The sequence below is a fragment of the Antechinus flavipes genome, chromosome 5 (genome assembly GCF_016432865.1).
Source record: "Antechinus flavipes isolate AdamAnt ecotype Samford, QLD, Australia chromosome 5, AdamAnt_v2, whole genome shotgun sequence".
NCBI classification, from domain to species: Eukaryota; Metazoa; Chordata; class Mammalia; order Dasyuromorphia; family Dasyuridae; genus Antechinus; species Antechinus flavipes.
The window spans coordinates 78,944,010-78,964,582 of NC_067402.1; the positions used below are offsets into that span (position 1 = coordinate 78,944,010).

Here is a 20,573-nt window from a genome sequence, read left to right on the forward strand (position 1 = left end):
GTTTTGCATTATGGAGGGCATTGAATATCAGACAAAAGAATATTTGTTTTACTCAGTAGGAAATAGGGAAACACCTCTAAAACTATGTTGTCCTGAACACATAAAGCTCCAATGGACTATGGGGGCTCCTCAATGAGATTCATGTTAACTTGTCTTCTGAACTCAATAATTTTCAGTGGCTCCTCATTATCTACTGAATAAAGCCTACCAGACTCTTCATCCTTGCATTTGAGATCCTCCACAAACCTTAGCCTACCTCATCAGCAGCTATTCCTATACAACCCAGGAAAATTGGAACCTTTTGCTCTCCCTATAATTATTTCAATAGATTTGTGATCTCATTAATATGGATGCTCCCTTCCAATAGGGCACTTCACATGAATTTTTACATTGTGTGATCTTTGTCTTTGACCTTTCACAAATACTTCACTTTTTAGAGTTTTTGACAATGGGTGGGTATAATGGAGTATGCTGACCTCTCTGGCCCCAACTATTCCCTATTATTAACTCCATCCCTACCTGCTTTCTTGTCATATATCATATACCTTGTCATATAGCTTTTTTTTTCCTTCTTGGTTGCTCTTGCTTGTTAATATGGCAGAGTCTACTCATATTTGCTATGTGTTGCTTTTCCATATCTCCTAACTTTAATTCTACATAGAACAGAGGATATAGTGATTTGCAGGCAGAAAGTATCATCAGAAGTAGTCTCCAGGTTCTATCAATTCTATGGTTCATGAGGGAGTAGAGAGAACTTGGGCAGTAGTCCTATCTTAGAATCCCAGCTCTGCTGCTTATGCTTCGTTTCTCTTCTCTGGGCTTCAGTTTCTGATTCTGTAGTGTGACAGAACAAGTCTCAGGTCGGAAAGCATGCTGGACTTGGAGTTAGACAACCTGGGTTTAGATCCTGGGTCTGGCACTTGGTACGTGTCACTGTGACCAAGTTATTAATCTGACTGATTGGGCTTTGGTTCCTTCCTCTTCCAGTTAAAGAGTTGGACTAATGAAACTCCAAGGGCCCTAAATCTATAATTCTATGAAACATATTCTCTACAAAGAAAACCTTGATCATATCAGTAAAGTTTATGGCTAACTAAACCTAAGAACATTGGTTTAGAACTACAATAGACTGTCTAACTCTATATTTGATAGATGAGGATTCCTATTAAGATTCAAAGAATCGCCTATGGAACAGAACTGGGGTTTAGACCTGAGTAAAGGTTCCTTCCATCTTTAATGTTCGAGTATTCTTAATAAATTTCTACTGGCACATATACTGAGAACCAGTTTGGTGGAAGACAAGAGCTACAGTCTGGTGTAAATCACCATTATACCTAGTGGGAGGAAGTTAGTTACAGAAATACCCCCTAACTACACACTTTCCCTTCCCTTTCTCTTTAGCCCATTGCTGCCTACCTCTTCCTCCATGCTATTCCAAATTCTCATCTTCCCAAGGCAGGAATCTTATGAGTTGAATTTCTCTAAAGGAGAAGAGGCAGCCATGGGAAAACAAACTCTAAGCTGTCTTTCTTCCCTTCCTACACCCATATTTAGGATGTCATTCCATTTCCCTCCCCTGTTCCCAAGTGTATTCACCTGGACTAGTTTACTCTACCTGTGCCCTAAACCAGCACCTTATATTCGCCTCATTATTTCCACTGAAGTAGACACCATTCATCCAGTTACCCAGGTTTGAAATTTGTGCTGTCATTCCTTTTCCTTCTCCCTCTGCCTCCCTCCCACATCTAATCTGTTCTCAAGTCAATTCTCATGTCAGTTCTCACATCACTTTCCTTTCTATTCACATTTGGAACAAATCTTTTATGAGCATACACTAAGAATCACTTCAATTCAACAAGCAATTATTGTCTACTAAAAGTCTTGTGCCACTTACTACTAGGGATAAAAAAGACAAAGATTCAAATTGTTCTTGCCCTCAAAGAGCTTAATATCTAGTGGGAGGAAAGGAAAGCTAGGGGATAACAGGTATATGGAGAAGTAAACGCAAAAATATTCCCAAAGTAAAAAATACAAAATAATACAAAACCTGTAGAGATCAGGAAAAACTCCAGGAGGTGATTTTACTTGAGATGGTTCTTGAATGAACATAGGGATTCAAGAAGGAAGAGCAGAACATTACAGGCAGGAGAACAAGTTGCCTAACAAAGACAGTGGGAGATGGAATGTAGGACATCAAGTAGACTAGTTTGATTGAAATTTAGATTGTGTGGGAGATTAATGTGAAATAAGTCTGCAAAGTTTAGGAAGAGTTTAAATACCACATAGAAGAGTATATTTCATCCTAGAGGCAATGGGGAGTCATTGTAGCTTTTTGAATGGGAATTATGGGGATCATTTACTTATCTTCTCCAAGTCTCAACTTCCTTATTTGTAAAATAAAAATACTTCTACTACTGATCTTCCAGAGTTTTTAAAGAAAGAATACTGGATGCTTTAAAGCTCTGTATTTGTTGTTATTGAATCATTTCAGTCATGTCCAGTTCTTTGTGGGTTTCCTTGGCAAAGATACGGGAGGAGTTTGCCGTTTCCTTCTTCAGCTCATTTTTTGAATGAAGAACTGAGGCAAACAGGGGCAAGTGACTTGCCCAGGATCACACAGCCTTAGGTGTCTGAGGCTAGATTTGAACTTTAAAAATCTTCTTGACTCTAGGCCTAGTACTACCTAACTGCCCAAAGCTCTATATAAATGTGAACTATTATCTTGGAAGGAGAGATTGAACATGTTCCTTGTGCACAGGTATGATCATGTTACTTCTTTATTCAAGAACTTTGGTGGATACCTTTATGCCTATTGAATAAAAATTAAACTCCTAAGTTCAACCATTCAAGGCTCTCTATAATCTGTCATCCTTTTTCTAGCTTTTTCTCACTCTTTTACACTTTAAATATTCTATATTCCACTCAGACTGGACTCCTTATTTACCATTTATAACTCTTCCACCTCCATACCTTTTTACTCATGGCTTCCTCTTCATCTCTATTTATGGAAATGTCACTCATCTTTTAGAACAGCAAGATTGATTCAGGTTAGCTCAGAAGATACTGACAGTTCCATTATGGGGAGGTGTTATGCTTGAGTCATAGGGAAATTAGTCTAGAAAGAAAACAGCATTTAGAGGAGTTTCCATGAATCAGGGAAGTAAACTGGGGCCAAGGAGTCAAACACATATCAGTTTGTGTTCTGCATGGCAGCTAGTAGCAAGAACTAAAATGAGCCAAGGCTCTCACTAAACATGGTGAAAGAGAAGAAATAAACATATTTAGCATACTGTATGGAAAACTTCTATTTCTGCCACGGTCAAGTGACTCTTATCTTTGCTCAAAGTACATGCTGGTCTTCTTCCTAAACAGAAGATGAAGGGGCCCCAATGAACACCTCTTTCCTTAACAAGTTTGAGGTAGGTGGAAGAAGGAGTCTATTCCTGGACTCTCTAATGATGAAACAGCTTCATTTTCTCCAAAGATTTATGACATATAATCACAGGTACTGTCAAGTTAGAGATCATCAAAAAAGGGTAAAAGGAAGAAAAGATGAGTGATGATAGTCAGGGATTGCCAACTGAGAGGTACTGAGGCAATTATTTGTTGATCTAATAACAAAAATAGGGAGGTTGCTATCTTCTCAGAGCATATATCCAAAACATAACAGAAAATTTCTCAAGTCTAGCCAAAAAGGTAATTATTGACCATTCCTAGTGATTTCCATGGGCACAAATGATTGCAAGAAAGAATTTAGAAAGTACTTCTAAAGATTATGTGGTTCTGGGAAAACAGATTGATGTTGATTTTAGAAAAATATGGAAAGAATTGTATGAAATGGAGAGTGAAATGAACAGATTCAAGGTTACATTATATACAGCAACAGTGATACGTTTGAAAAACAAATTTGAGCAATTAAGTTATTTTGAGTATTATACTCAAAATCAACTAAAAAAGAGGTATGAAAGATTTGTCTCCAGTCAAAGAGCTGAGTTCAAATCCAATCTCAGATACTTGACACTTCCTGTGTGATCCTGGGCAAGTCACTTAACTCCAATTATCTCAGCAAAAAAAAAAAAAAGAAGAAAATGATGTATGTACTTATGTAGTTTTTTTTTTCCCTTAAAAGTAAGCAATATGAAATGAAATGTAAATTCATGGTTTCATAGTGAATTCTCTTTTTTATATTGTGCTGTATACACAGAAATGTTCTGTCTTTACATATTTAAGTTCAAAATGAATTTTTTAAAAAGACATACTTATAACCCCTCCTAAAAGAAATAGTATCAACATAAAGAGAAGTCTCGTGTGTGTGTGCGCGCGCGCACGCATGCAGGGGAGCAGTGATGTTTTATTAATAAGGTCTACTTATGTGAGTAAATTCAGGAATGATAAGGGGGAAAACAACAAAAAGCATTTTCATGACGATCAATAGACATAGTTATGAAAACAATGTTAATATATTTTTAATTATCTATAAGGAGTAGATGAGGATTTTGAGAAGGCAGAATTCTGCCATAGAGGCATGATACTATAGTGATCAAATATTACCATTATCTAAATAGCTGCTAAAACCTATAACTATTTCTTGATGAGCTTAAGATAATTTTGTCCTTCAAAAAGTAGAACAAACAAAAGGGAGTGGCTATCATTGATCTAATCCTTGTACCAAATAAGAAAGTAGTTACTGGAGTTGAACTGATGGGGATTTTAAGGAAAGTAATCATTCCCTCTCAAAATTTGTGGTAGAAAAGGAAAGGAAACAGACATACACTCTGACATACACTCTAGATTTTGCAATGGCAGATTTCAGCGTTCAAAGAAAATCAACATGGATAAAGAACTCTCAATAATGAAATTCAGACAATAGAAGATGAAAAATTCCAATGTGTTAGAAAATGGGCAGTTGTCTTTTTAAAAAATGTCTAAAGAAACAAATGAGTGAGTTCAAAGAACTCATCAGCCAGGTAAAATTTTCAAGTGACAGTATATAGAAGGCAGCAAAATGGAAGATAAATTTAAAAGAATATATTAGACTTCTGTACAAATAATGACAGGAGTGTTAAAGCCCAAAATGAACAGGGGCTGGCAAAAAAAAAAAAAAAAAAGCTTTTCTTTAGCTGTATTGAAAAATATTATCCTGTTTGGAGTGGATGGAATAATAATAATGGAGTACAGAGAGAAGGGAGAATTGTTCAACTCCCATTTTGCTTCTGCTTTATTTGCCAAGGAGCATGATCTTTAGAATAGAAAGGACAAAACAGACATCACCACTAATAAGGGAGATAATACTCCAAATAAGTAGGAATAGCATCTGATTGCCCTTAATAAGCTTAAGTTAACAGGCCCAGATGAACTGCATCTCAGGACACTGAAAAAACTGGCAAATGGTATTGCAGACTCAATAAGATGTGGGGCAGAGGTTTTGTAGGACGATATCTTTTTTTTCTCTTCCTTCCTTCCCTTCTTCATTCTTACTTCCTTCTAGTCTGCCTATTTCATTTGGCACTCCCCTAGAAGAAACAACAAAGAACAATGTGTGAAAGCTACAAAGGGACAGAGTAGCTTGAGTGAAAAAATTCATCATTAGTGCTATACAAAACCAGAATGGCACCAGTCAGAAGATAGTAGGATCTTGGCCAATGCAGAATTGGACTATATAGTCTCAGAGGTCCTACCAACTCTTGAGATTCTGTGAATCAAGAAGTGGGATAAAGTCTTGAATCCTTGGGTTCCAGAACATATGGGCTGATTTTATTCACAAACAATACCTCTTATCTTTGCCTCTGTTACAGTTTTGTACTTGATTCAGCAGTAGGGTCTGGCCACCCAAGCAAACCTCATTTCCATAGAGCTATCTCTTATTCCTCTTAGTTGGAAGTGATCTTGTTTTCCTGGGTCTGAGAAAATCTGTTTGAATTTACATATTTGTCCTAGTATAGCATAGAACCAGAAGACTGGGACACAAATCCTTGTTTTAATGCTAGGACTGGCCAATGGCCCCAGTTACCAATCTTTTAATCCTGTTTCATCATCTGTAAAATGAAGATAATAACTTCTACCATGTACCTTATTGGGTAAAGTACATTGAATAATGTGCATTGTAAAATTTAATATACTACCCAAATGTTAGTTATCATTTCATGCAGCAATTATTTGTATATAAGCTATATCTCTGACTGTAGTACAAAAACAGTCTTATTTAATAGTGTTTATTTAGTGCTTGATATTTGTTGAACTGAAATTGAGTTTTTTATGAAAAAGGAGCAAATTTTACTTTAATCTTTAATGTACCCTAGGATCTTTACCATTTAGGAGCAAATTGCTTTTTTTTTTTTTTTTTTTAAGCAAGATTTTAATGAAAAAAGAGAGGGGTAAAGGAAAAATAGGAGGGGACCTTTATAAATATATTTTTTAATCTTAGAAAATTTCATGTAGGTTATAAACAGAAATGACATAGTCTTCTGGTCCAACTAGACCAAGGAGGCAGGACACTGTGATGGTAGCAAAGGTAGACAACCTTTCAAAAGATATGTGAATTCCTGCAATCAGGAGGAAAAAAAAGAGAGTAAATGATGTGATACAAGACCGAGAAATAACTGCCCTTCTACCTCTCTTCCCCAACCCCTTCACCCAGCTTGGCCTGTTCTTAATTCTATTCTTATTGCTACAAATCCTCTGCCTCAAATGAGGGAATGACCAGCACTGGCTTGAGGTTAAGGAGTCCTCATTCTCCCTACAATGGTCAAGGGCTCCCCTTTTTACTTCCATAATCACTTTTTATTTTTATGTGTCATATTAGAATGTAAACTCTTTGAAGATAGGAATTATTTCTTCTAAAAAAAATTTTTATGTTCACCATTTAATAATAATGCCTGGCATATATTAAACATTTTAATTCATTCATATCTTCTTTACAAACTAAGTTGTCATAAATGATGGTTAATTTTTGTAGTGGTGCTGTTTAAAGAATGCTTGATCTTAAAGGAGATTTAGATGGAAATAGTTTTTATGCGCTGACCTAAGGACCTAATCATTATTTCTCACATTATTTATATATTCCAATGACTGACTTCCAAGTAAAGTTTTGTGGTACAACCTATGTGTAGATTTGGGGATCCCTTTTTTTAAAATCAATTCAGACAATAACACTACTGTATTTGGAGAGTACAAAGGGGACCTATAGAACTTGCATAAGACAGCCACAAGGAGTATAGGCAAATCGACAATTTTTAAAAAGCTACAATACAAAATATTGTTCATGTAGCACTCCTCTAGTACTATTTCTCCAATTCCCATTCTCACTGGGGACTCACTGAGTTCCCAGAAGAGTTCTTTTCTATCTCAGGGTGACCCTGACAAGACTGGTTTTTCTAACTTCCATCCAATCAACTCCTCATCACATCATCATTTAGCTTTTAGGAAAGGACATTTATTGAGTTGATATAGAAAAAATAGTTGGGGCAAAAAACAATTCCTCTCAAAGTCTGGAGTCTTTCAAAAATATACATAGAATCCATGAGAAAGATGGGCACAGACTTAATGTATGGTGTTGGTGAGGTTAGATTACAAAAAGCCCATATGCTAAATGTGTTTTAACTCCCAATGAAAATGCCAAAATTAGTCCCATTTATTCCAAGGACACTGCACTAAGAACTGGTTGCTGTGAAACTTCTTCAATGGATGGTTAAGTTTTCTGGGATGTGTGTGTGTATGTGTGATAGAAACAGATAGAGATTTTTCCAGGTTCCTCCCCCACTCCATAATTCCTTTTCTGGAGCTTGGCTAGAATAATTCCATTACTAGACTAGCCTGCATTTTTTATCCAAAGCCTCACAAGGTGACTGATTCTCTTGAGCCATTAGTCCCCAAAAATTTGTGTGATATCTGTTCATGATCAAACAACTCCCCTCCATTCAAACTGATGAAGAAACATATTCCTCCTTTGTACACCTTTGATTGATTCAGTCAGAGGTCTGGGCCTTCTGTATTTATATTAATTGCAGTTAAAAAAAAATGAGGAACCATCTCAAATCTCCAGAAAAATAGATTGGAAACTTGTGGGACTAGGAAATGCTTCATGTGAACCTTAAAGAATAAGTAGGTGAAGGGATGATGTTTCAGATAAAAACAAGAACCAAGATTGAGTCAAAAAAGCTTTGGGAATTTTCAGGAGACAGAACAATTCAATTTGATGGAAGCACAGAATGGATGAAGAGGCCTAATGTGTTAGAAGCTAGAAAAGAATTGAGTGACAAATGGTGAAGGATCCTAAGTATGAACTTTATTCTGAGTGGCCAATAGAAAGCCACAAAAGATTTTGGAGTAGAGAAGTGACATCACCAGATCTATGAGTAGAAAAAGTTATTTGGCTGAAATATGAAGAATGGTCTAGACTGGGGAGAAAATGAAAACAGTGGAGGCTAAAGAGGTTAGAACTAAAAAGCAGGAACTGGATAGGATGGTGGCTGCATTAGATAGAAAAATCAAGAGAAACCCATTAATATACAGACCCCAAAATTAAGTGGGGAAAGTGAGTGTAGAAAATGGGGATTGAATGTAGCAGCTGGATGTGGGGGTGAAGAGAAGGAAGTCACAACATGGGAGACCAAGCTAATAGTAGTGCCATAAATAGAAACTATGAACTAAGAAGAATGAGATAGGTTTAAGAGAAAAGATAATAAGCTTAGAGACTTTTAGGGTCTCTATATGTCAATTGAGACATATTGAATCGGAGGTGGTGGTGAAGTAGCCAGGTAGAGTTGGCCATTGGAAATTTTAAATAAGGGCCTGGAATTCAGAAGAGAGAGAGCCATCAGGAATTCATGTGCATTTAGTAGTAACTCAATCTCAGAAAAGATAAAAAGGAGGGAGATGAGAATCAGACCAAGGACAGAATCTGGAGAGATTATTAAAGGGTCATTTAGAGGACAATGAAAGAAAGAGCAGTTTTAACAGGTAAGCAGAGGACTTGGATAATGTGGTGTCTTTAATGCCCAAGGAGAAGGAAAGAACTAGGACTAGTCAGCAACATCAAACACTAGAAGAAATGGAAGATAATTCCTTAAAAAAAAAAAAAAGGCATTAAAATAAATGATTAGGAAGTCCTTTAAAAAAGCTGTTTCAGTAGAATAATACTGGCCCAAATCCAATTGCAAAATGGGGAGTAGTGAGTAATGAAGTAGTGAGAAAACGAAGGTATAAGGAATAGGAAGGTTTTTAAGAAGTTATAAAAGAGAAAAATGGAACATTATCAGAATGGACTAGGTGGCCAAAGAAAGATCCTTTTTAGGAGTGGGAGAACTGAGCATGTCTGTAAAGCAAATGGTATGGAACTGCTGGAAAGAGTGAAGCAGCATGAAAGTTAAGGGAAGACTATTGAAACAAAGTTCAAAAGTGGGAAGGAATGAGATCAAGATTTTACATGAGTAGTTTAGAATTTTTGAGCACAAGGTATTACATCCCTAGAGAGGAGTTGATGGTATTATGAGGAATATAGAAATATTAAAAATAGACCTTTCAAAGAACGTTAAATCATATAGGTGAGAAAGGCTACACTTTCCTTTTTCAAAAAAATTTTAAGTTCCATAATGAATTAGTATACATGCTATGTTATCATGTATATTTGTTCTGAGAAAATAGACATTAGTATAGACAGGATGAATAGCAAAGGTTTCATGGAGGAGAAAAAAATTTAGACTGGCCTTGAAGAATTCATAGAATTTGGTAAGGAAAAAGATTCCTGGTGGGGAAACTTGGAAAAATGAAGGGGCCCTCCCAAAAAAATTATCTATGAAAACCAATTTGAAAGCTGTATTTAATATAGCAAATAATCCATGTCAGATATTTGGAGTTAAACTGGGATGGATACCAAGATACTAATGTTGATGGATACTAATTTGTTAATGGATACCAAGTTGGAAAAAAAAAATCAAACATTTCATATCCAAGTGTGCAAAAAATTAGTATTTCACCTGGAATGAAGAGTAGGAACACCCCTGGAGGGAACCATGCCATGGTAAATTATAGGTGTAATGGTATTTTAAGGTTAAGGTAGTATAGCGCAATATTTGTAGGACTGCGAGGAACTCAGAAATTGAATTAGTGGTTAAAAAACAAAAGGAAATGCAAGTAGACTTCTTTAAAAGTAGAGGCAGCAAAATGTAGTGGAAAGTGTACAGGCTGAGAAATCTTAAGATCTGGTTTTGAATCCCAACTTTCCACTAATAAATTGTGTAATCTTGGTTAGATCACTTTATTCAAATACTTTTTGGGTCTTTTTATCACTAGTAAAATGAGACAATTTTACTTTTAAAGTCCCTTCTACAGCCTACATCTTATTATCCTTTAAGTTTTGAGGAATGGAAGAAGAGAGCACTGGCCTAGGAAATAAGTTTAGTCATCTGCTGACTGAAGGTGCCACTGCAGGTGGGACATGAGAGGAAAAAATGGTTGCTAATGAAACAGGGAATCTATAAGACTAAAGCAGAAGTGCAGTTGTGGTTGTTTATTAAGAATCTGTTGTTATATTGGACTACTTGCCATCTAGAGGAGGGAGTGGGGAGAAGGGGGGGGGGGAATTGGAACACAAGGTTTTTCAAGGGTTAATGTTGAAAAATTATCCATGCATGTTTTGAAAAATAAAAAGCTTTAATTAAAAAAAATATGTTGTAAGATTGGTTAGATTTTTAAATGTTCTGCAGTCACACAAAAGCCCTGGAGCTGGAGTTGATGAATCTGATGGTGGGGGGCCGTTCATCCTCCTTTAGCTTTTACCCAACTCTTACCTGTGGCTCCAAGAAACTGTAGCATGTGTACCAGTTACACCTTGGAGCACTGTCTAGATAGAAATGCTTAGCCAGGTTGAGGGTAACTGATAGGTTTCAAATCTGATGATGAGTCAGAGGGGACTCAAGCACGTGAATTTCTTCCAATGGCCGTGAAGCTCAGAGCTTGCCAAGGTGATCCACTGCATCCTGTGCCATCCCCAGTCATGGTCAATAGACTTTGATGATTCTAGAACCATGCCTCCCTTAAATCTAAATCACACTCATGTCGAGTTATTACCTCTGATGTCACTGATACTCTTGGAAACAAAGGAAAAACATCATTCTTTAGACCATGAATTGAGATAAACTCCTGTTTGGGAATTAAAACCTTTTCATGACCCAGCCTCCATCAATTTTTCTAGAAACTGTATTCATGATCCCTAGATCAGTCTTACCAGCTTCAGCCCTTCAATCCTCCATCTGTGTGTGTGTGTGTGAGAGAGAGAGAGAGAGAGAGAGAGAGAGAGAGAGAGAGAGTGAGTGTGTGTGTGTGTGTGTGTGTGTGTCAGTCAGTGTATGCATGCTTGTTTTGACTAGGTGAAAGAGGAGATTCTTTGCCCTCAATTGCTACCCAGCCTTAATCACTGAATGGGTGCTGACTCAGACTGAGATCTGTTGAAGACATTATCTTAAAAATGCCAAGGTATCCCACTGCATCCAGGGCTATCTCTAGTCATCTGATTTATATTTGGCCTCTGGAACCAGATGGCTCTGGAAGGGAAAAGTGAGGAAGGTGATCTTCACAGTCTCTTAAATCCAATTCATTTGCATATAATGGCATCACCTCCCTGAAGTCATAATCCTTTTCAAGAACAAAGGACAAATCACAACTTAAGCAGTGTTTATTTTGTGTCTATGTGTTTACATGTTATCTCCATTAGAATGAATACAAGTTCCTTGAAGTTAGGGAATAGTCTTAGTAACCATTGGGCTTAACTTCAGATTTAAGCATAGATGCTTAAAAATTAAATTGGGTTGATTACAGAGTTTCCTGAGACTTTAATAAATTCAGTGACTTTAAGAGCAACACAGGGAACAGGTATTCTAAGATTAGCCAAACTAATTCTCTAATCAAATGAAAGCATAACATAATGCCTGACCCATAGTTTATTATACTCTTCCTCTTATCCCGATTTGTTATCCCAGTCTAGTTAAAATGATGTAAGTCAAAGTAGTTTTCTCTTCTAGCTTTAAGCAATTAATTCTGCTTCCTCACTATTTAAGAAGGAAAAAAAAGGATAATTTACCAAGAATTGATCTGGGAACTGACAGTTGTTAAAATACTCTGAAGAGTTCAATGTACACACACACACACACACACATACACACATACACACACACACTTAAGAAATCCTAAAGGGAATGTAAAATTCAATTTAATGTGATAAAAATGTGAATGTGTTTGTGCTGAGTATTCAATTCAAAAGTATACAGCTGAATAACTGACTTTCAGATACTTTATATGCAGCCATTAAATAATTTTACCACATATTATATAAAATAATATATACATATCATTATATCAACTATTGAGACAAGATCTTTTTTAAAAATCTAAGATCTATAATTTCATCAAGTTTCCATTAGGGAATTGCCCTGAGACACTAAAAAGTTAAAGGTTTGATCAGTTATCAGGATACTTGTCACAAACCTTTTTTCCTCCAGTTGCCTACACTAGATCTGACTTCTCAGTAGAAGACCTACATACTATACCAAAAGCAGCTTTCTTACTGCTTCTCACAACATTCCCTTTCTATCCGTGAGCCCCATTCATGGAGTGCACTAGAGTTTTCTCTGCCTCTTCTCTTCCCCTCCCTCCTATAGTCTCTAGGTTCCCTCAAGCCCAGGTGAGAGTCACTTTTTTAATGAAATCTTTTGATCAGCCCTGTATGCTGTGTCTGGTCCCTAAATTATTTTAAGTCTCTTATGGAAGCTCCTTGAAGGCAATGAGGGTAACTGATAGGTTTCAAATCTGTTGATGAGTCAGAGGGGACTCAAGCACGTGAATTTCTTCCAATGGCCATGAAGCTCAGAGCTTGCCAAGGTGATCCACTGCATCCTGTGCCATCCCCAGTCATGGTCAATAGACTTTGATGATTCTAGAACCATGCCTCCCTTAAATCTAAATCACACTCATGTCGAGTTATTACCTCTGATGTCACTGATACTCTTGGAAACAAAGGACAAACATCATTCTTTAGACCATGAATTGAGATAAACTCCTGTTTGGGAATTAAAACCTTTTCATGACCCAGCCTCCATCAATTTTTCTAGAAATTGTATTCATGATCCCTAGATCAGTCTTACCAGCTTCAGCCCTTCAATCCTCCATCTCTCAGAGAGAGAGAGAGAGAGAGAGAGAGAGAGAGAGAGAGAGAGAGAGAGAGAGAGAGAGAGAGAGAGAGTGAGTCTGTCAGTGTATATGCTTGTTTTGACTAGGTGAAAGAGGAGATTCTTTGCCCTCAATTGCTACCCAGCCTTAACTTTGACTTCCCATCATTGACTTCCTATCTGAAATGCTCGAGTGAACAGATTGTAGGTTTTAATACTTTTAGATTGACAATATGTGTCAAAGACAAGGTTTGAGTCTACATTTTCCCCACTCCCAGGCCATTTCTTCATTTGGTAAGCATTATAAAGGCCTACTATGGTTCAGGCACGGCAGAGTGCTTTTACAAACATTATCTTACTTGATCCTGACTACAATGCTATTATCATTGTATAGCTGAGGAAACTGAGGCCAATAGAGGTTAAGTAACTTGCCCAGAGTCACAAAGCTAGAACATTTCTAAAGCCCAAACTGAGGTGTTCCTGACTTTGCTAAGTGGTTCTCTTCACTGGGACACTAGTAACAGTGCCTTCATTGTGTTAAGATTTCATCTTTCCCTATTCAAGTATTCAGTCTGTCTTCAAGTCTATGTCATAACATCCTAAAAGTTTTAGCTTATTAATTTCTAGATCCCCAGGATGTTCTGAAACTCTTCATATATATAACTTATGTGATGCCATTTCTATAACATTTTATGGATTCAAGACAATTTAAAAAACAAATTTAAGTATTTCTGCCAATATGCTTGCCATCTTAGAATATATTTTTAAAAATTACTATAGCAAACTCACAATGATTTGGTATAAACCATCCTACCCAGCATTTAAAAATGTTTTGGGTATGTTGCACCAAGAATTGGCCAGCAACCCTGAAATAAGATTTGTGGCTAAGGAATTGAAAATATGGATACTGACATCAACTTATGGATAAATTATGAAAAAATGGGTATACGTTTGCAGTATTTGCTAAGATAGTAAGATGACATTGCAAGTGCTGCTAGTCTGCATAAGTATCAGCGTGGCTGAAAAGATCATTATGACCTGTAATACATTGCTCCTATCATACATAAGCAGCTAGTTCTTTGATTGTGATTACAGCTAATATGTACAGTAAAAAAAAAAAAAAAAAAGTTATGTAGTCTCCCTTTCTTGACCCAAAAAGGTCCTTGTCATTTGCTTAAAATGAGGTATTTTACCTTTTATTACTACATCAGCTTAGTCTGGTGCTATAGTTGGGTTTTTGTTTTGTTTTGAGTTATCAGAGCTCATATTGGATTGTTTATGTGCTTAATAGATCTTGTGTGCCTTTGTTGCCAAATAAAATATGCACAAGTCACCTAGACATTTAAGAGGCAGGTAAATAATAATGGCAAGTTTTTCAATTCTTCTAGGTAAGGTCTATACTTGGTTTGATTTGACTTTAGTGCACTCATCATAAATCTAAAAGAGTAAAAAATTGGAGAAAGCAGCAGCTCAAAGGGAAAGAATCCTTTCTGTAACCTTTAAAAAAAGCCTCCTTGGGGGAGGCTTCCAATGACTTCACCTCTAAATCATCTCATTTCTATAGGCCTTATAATCTGTTAACACAAAATGGAATAGTTTCATTTGCCAATCTATTGTAGGATGACCCAGGAGTTAGCAACTTCTTGGGGTTGGGCTAGAAATGGATTTATTCTGCCTTGCTCCTCTAGTTTTTCAGAGGCCTCTGTCTTTTGTTTTTCACACCCTCTCTATACTTTATTTGAACTTTGCTTTGAACTTATTTCCCTTTTAAAAGTTAAGGATGACCTGATTTTTAATAAAGAATTGTGTAGTTAGAACAGCAGCATACTGGTCACAATGATATAATGCAATTTGTCATCATACTTGGATTCACAACTATGCTCTGAGGACTACAATATACATTACTATGGGCAACTTTTCATGTCTAGACCTGTTTACCTCATCTAAGGGGATTGGACTAGAAAATTTCTCTAAGGATAGCATTTACAATCTAAACCCCTTCTCTTTCTTAGTAGTTCTAGATGTTGTATGCTCACCATATAGTATGTAATTAGCATATGTTTGTGTGTGTGTGTGTGTATACATACATATATATAACTTTTAGTGTAGTTTAATGCTGGTGTTAAAACTGCACTAGGTGTTTTGGGACATATGTAGTTCTGATGTTTGACCACACTTTGTCCTGGCCTGTTAAGGATAATTTGGGTCCAAAGCATAATGTGATAAGATCATCCACATAACTCTTCTTCATAAGAAAAAAAAAAAAAAGCTGTTTTAACTTCATTTTAAAAAAGCTCTAAAAAACAACTATAGCAGTAAACAGTGCTAGGCTCATTAAATATACAATACAGTCCAATAGAGAAACAGTCACTACTAGAATAAGATAATTCCTACTCTGTTATCACAGAAAATTAACTGGGGCAAAAAAGAGCACAAAAGCACATTACTGTACAAATGATATCATGTAATAAAAGCAAAAGGTTAAATATTTGCATAATAAGTTTCTGTGATGAGATTCTATAATAGTGTTAGTGTTTCATTTATAAGAGAAACCAAAGATATTTTGTCTAATCCATTTCAATAGATCCAAAATTACCTTCCTATTTCCATGCTATCCCTGCTTACACTTCATTTTCAATTCTTCCAATGTGAAAATTGAAATTCCACAGATTTGGGTTATCTACCAAAGAAGATTCCAATCCTACCATGCCTTAGTGGATCATCACTTTGTGTTGAAAAATCCATGATTTTAAAAAGTAAATTGTAAATATTGGCCACAGGGGGGGAAATTGATTAGCCTCAAGTTTAGATTGGCTTGTCCTCCAATATGACATTAGATGAATATATAACTTTTCCAGCTTTTTAAGTCTTGCTAAAGTTGTCTGTGGTCTGCTAATTTAGCCTTGGAGAACCTATAGTCACTTGGAGATATCATAGCAGTTCAATTGTTTTGGAATTGTGTTTAAATTTTTTGAAGCCCCATTTGGAGTTTTCTTGGCAAAGATACTAGGTTTGTTTTCCATTTCCTTCTCAAGCTCATTTTACAGAGAAGGAAGCTGAGGCAAACAGGGTGAAGTAACTTGCCTGGGGTCATACAGCCAGTAATGTCTGAGGCCATATTTGAACTCAGAACAGATTAATCTTTGATTCCAAACGGGGTGCTTTGTCTCCTTCTATACTTAAGCTGCCTATAGGAGATTTAATAGTAGATCCTTAATGGAGTCTTTCCTTGTTTCAAATACTATATCCCACTACTTCAAAAATAGCTGCTTTCCTCTTATTTTCAGTGATTGCCTAGTTCTTATGCCATAAGAACTCCGTTTCGGTCCCTGCAAAACATATATAACTAAAATAATGGATATAAAAACTGTAAAAAGCACAAAGTGATACATAAATGCAAATAATTGTTTGAATCTTGACTTGTGATGAAACTTATCAGTATAGCTAGTATCTGTAATTCTAACAGTTAAGTTTCTCATCATAACTCCATATTTAACTTTGCTATTGGTATTGCTGCTGCTCTTACTAGAGGGGTGGGGCCATGAATTTGAAAAATCCAATTAAGTAGAGATTTCAGCTCACTTCTATTTTCCTATGCTATTACACTATCTTGGGACTGATCCACCATGCCCTCAGTTGGGTACCTTTTCTTCCTCTCTTTTCAGCTTCCATTTTTGTCTTTAATCCTTTTAGATTATAGGGTTCTTGAGGGCAGAAACTGTCTTTTTTGTATTTGTATTTCCAGTGCTTTGTATGGTGCTTAGTACATAGCAGGAAAATGTTTTTTGATTATTGACCAGTTCTATAAGCTAAAATTTCTGAGCAATGGGACTAATGCTCTTCCAATGAATGTCCCAAGGTATGCATAAGACAGGAGAGAAAAGGCAACATAAACATGGGAACTAGTTAGAAAGACAAAATAATGAACCTATTTTCAGAGAAAATTCTGGGAGGTACAAATATTGTCAAAGGACTTCTATAAAGAAAAGCTTCTAGTTAAAAAAACACTATCATTTGAAAAACTGATGCTAAAAATATACCACTGACCTCATCTTTTCCATGCAGGATATGACAAAGTGTTTACTGTGTAGTTAGTAATGTATTCCAGGGTAACAAAAATATTTAATATTTTGTTCATGATTATTTGTGTTTTAAAATTTTTTGGATGAGGTAATACTTATCTGAAAAAATTAATTATACCTGACTCCTGCCCACTTATCTGTCCATTAACTTCTCTGTGACTTGTTGGAAAATAAAAATTAAAAAAAAAAATAACTTTTAGCAGTGGAAGCTGAAATTTTAATAGTACCAACACACATCATTTTGTCTATTATTAAAGAGTAAGCTACTTTGATGAAGGTTTAAGATTTGGCAGGATAAAAGTAGATGCAACCAAAGCAGGGACACTTTCAAAGGACAGTTAAGACTAGCAAATTTTTTTTCCAGAAATTTCAATTCTTTACCTTTGCTGTCTAGGAATATTATTTTTGTGAATTTGCTACTCAGATTCCAAAAGTTATCAAAATCAAGATTATTCTTTAAAGTTGAAAAGGAATCAAAACTTACAGGAATGCATTACTTTATCTAAAAAAATTTTTTAGTCAAGGCTTGTGATTACAATGGTGACCCTTTACACAATTCAGTTCACCAAGGACTTGTCAAGTCATGTGCAAGCCCAAGGACAAGGTCTAAAGCCTTATCTTCTAAGGATTAGTAATACAGTTAAAATGGGGAATATGAATTTCAGAATTATTTTCATATGCAATTATGGGTGAAAGGCAATCTGAAATGGCTTGGTGTCATAAAAAAATTGGAGCAGAGATTTGGATCATCCAGAGCTCTTCTCCTCTTTAAACTTGCTTCCTTAACTGTAAAATAAGATTGAACTAGATCTAGATGATTCCTAAAGTTCTTAAGATTAACTCTATAAAAATACTGCTATGAACATAAAGGAAACCAGGTGGAAAGTCAAACTTGGGAACTGAACATCCTTGCCTTTTTGAGAATTTTTTTCTATGGAAAACCACTGAATTTGTTATGTTTGGGAGCAAGAGGACTACACTGAAGATATGTGTGCATTCCCAAGTTAGTCTAACTTTTTTCATCTTCAGGTGAGTTCAGACTGCTCCACCCCTTGTATCACATTACTGCTTCAAAACGGAAGAAATTGTGGCTGGCACTCTTCGGCTTCTTGAGAAGGGAAGAGCCTTATGACAGCTTTCTTTTGAGTGAACAGGTAACTGGGGGGGCTGGAAAAGCAAAAAGGCAATGAGGTCATTAGGTCCAGGGCTGAGGGATAAGCAGGAACCAACAATTCAGAACATAAGGATTAACTAAGGAGAGTAAAAGGTGTAGTTTTATAGAACTGCTTAGTCAATATCCAACAGCTGTTCTGAGTCCAACATGAGTCTGTGTAATTCCATACAGCTTCTCAGTCTCCTCCAATTAATTCATAACCTGCTTGAATAATACTAGATTAACGAGATAGAAAGAGATTGTGTGGCTGTATAAAGGGAATTATTTTATCAGCAAATTGGCCAACAGATTTCGCAGGCTTTATGAGGGCCTAATAGTTACTGGGGACTATTTGGCTTTTTGCTTTTTACTTGAGTCGCAAAACGGCAATGCAGAAAATGAACCTCGCAGCAGCTGGGTGGCCAGAATAAGGAATGCACGTCCCCTCTCGCTTGTAAAGGAATCCTAAGTAACCGGGAGGTCAGACCTCGCAGCGGACAATTTTTTTCTGGAAGCTCCTCCGCGAGTAAAGTAACCACGCTCAGGAGCTAAAGCAAATTGGATGGACTGCTCCAAGCGCGTTTCCCCTAGGCTCCCCCCAGGTGGCCTCGTCGGTCAGGACTCCTAGCCCGCTACCGACCCCTTCCCCTCCCCCCCCCGCGGGGGTGCATGCGCTTCTTGGCTAATTGAAGTCCTCGGCTGCCTCTCCTGTCTTCGGGATCCTACTTCCTGGTGGCCAATCCAGGGTGGCACGGACTGTGGCACCGGGGTGGGCCCTGTCCCCCTCCCACCCCGGCCCACATGCGCAACCCGCCCCTCTAGTTCAAGAGTTTTTAAATGTGTTGAGACCGCCGGGGAAACCACCAAGGCCGGCGCTTTCGGTTTCCGGTCAGCGGCTCAGGTGGTCTCGACCTTAGGATTGCCCAAGACATCGGCTTCCTCTTTTCCTAAGAAACGAGGCCATCCGTAATCGAAGGAAGTTTTCCTTCCAGCTCCCGCCGCCGCCGCCTTCCAGTCTCCTTAACGGTCGCTACGAGAGCCGAGAGGGACTATTCGCCGCCACGTGCGCGTAGCGCCAGGAGCCGCGCGGAGAAGAGGGTGCGGGGGATGGGAGGTGCAGCTAGAGGAAGACTGATCAGCCGCGGAGGGGGGACGGGGTGGGACCCAGAGCCTAATTCGCCGCTAGCCTAAGGGGCCGCTCGGCGGCGGCGGCATGCGTCCCTACTCCAATCAGAAGCGCAGGCCTGGGGGTGCGCGCGGAGTACCAGAATGGACTAGGATGAGGGGAGGGGGCGGGGAAGGGAGGGAGAGTAAGTCCGCCAATGGGCATGCCGCCTTGCGCTTGACGTGAGGCTCTCCCGGCCTCCCAGACCGGCAGTCTCTGGGTTTGGGCGAGTGAATTCGAAAGGGAGCAGTGGGGAGGGTAGAGTGGGAGGGACTTCCGTCGGGGTCCCGGAAGAGGGGGGCTGTGGGTTCTCATGCGAACGGGAAGGAGCGTTGGGGATTTGGAGTCTCGAGGTTGAGACATTTTCGGGCCTGAAAGGGGAAGCGTCCGCTGTCGCCGCCGCCGCCGCTGCAGCCGCCCAGCCCGCGCCGCTCCCCACCCCACCCTCCCCCTCCTTCCCGGCGCCTGCCCGCTCCTCCGCCTCTTCCTTCCCCCTTCCCTTCCCCTCTTCTCCCCCCACCCGGGTCCCCGCGTGTGGTGCGGTCGCTGGGAGCAGCCGGGGCTGCGGCGGAGGCGCCCGTGGTTGGGATCGGGCGGCGGCGGCGGCATTCGTAGGAGCAACAGCGGCGGCGGCAGCAGCAGCGGCAGCCGGAGCTGGGGCCGGAGCTGGAGCTGGAGCTGGAGCTGGAGCGGCGGCGGCTGTGACAGGTGAGAGTTGAGCCCTAGGGCTCCTCAGCGCTGTCTTTGACTCCTAGCTCTTGTCCGTCTCCCCTTCTTGCCCGGGGCTGCCCCGGGGACAGGCGGGGGAGGAGTGAGCCGGGGGGAGGGGGACTCTGGGGCCGGGGTAGGAGTCTGCTCTTCTCTGATTCGGACCCGCCGCCGCCCGTCTCGCTCCTGTCACCGGAGCCGCCATCTTCCCGCCGGAGGCTGCTCCCTGGGCCCCGGCCGGGCCGGCTGCTTGGTTTTTACGGGCGGTTCCCTTGGGCGAACGGGTTCCCTGGGGCCGGGCCCAA

At 38.8% G+C, this 20,573-nt stretch overlaps 1 protein-coding gene across 4 annotated transcripts in view; it reads left to right on the forward strand.

Annotated features, from left to right (window-relative positions):
* The window catches only part of LARP4B (La ribonucleoprotein 4B), a 197,980-nt gene that overhangs the window by 45,856 nt on the left and 131,551 nt on the right, over positions 1–20,573 (forward strand). For 3 of the 4 annotated variants that reach the window (XM_052001140.1, XM_052001142.1, XM_052001143.1), the window contains exon 1: positions 20,180–20,268. The exons of the other annotated variant lie outside the window; for it this stretch is intronic. The gene's annotated coding sequence lies outside the window, so the exon portion shown is untranslated. Of the gene's footprint in view, positions 1–20,179; positions 20,269–20,573 lie in introns of those variants that run through there. 4 annotated transcript variants of the gene reach the window in all.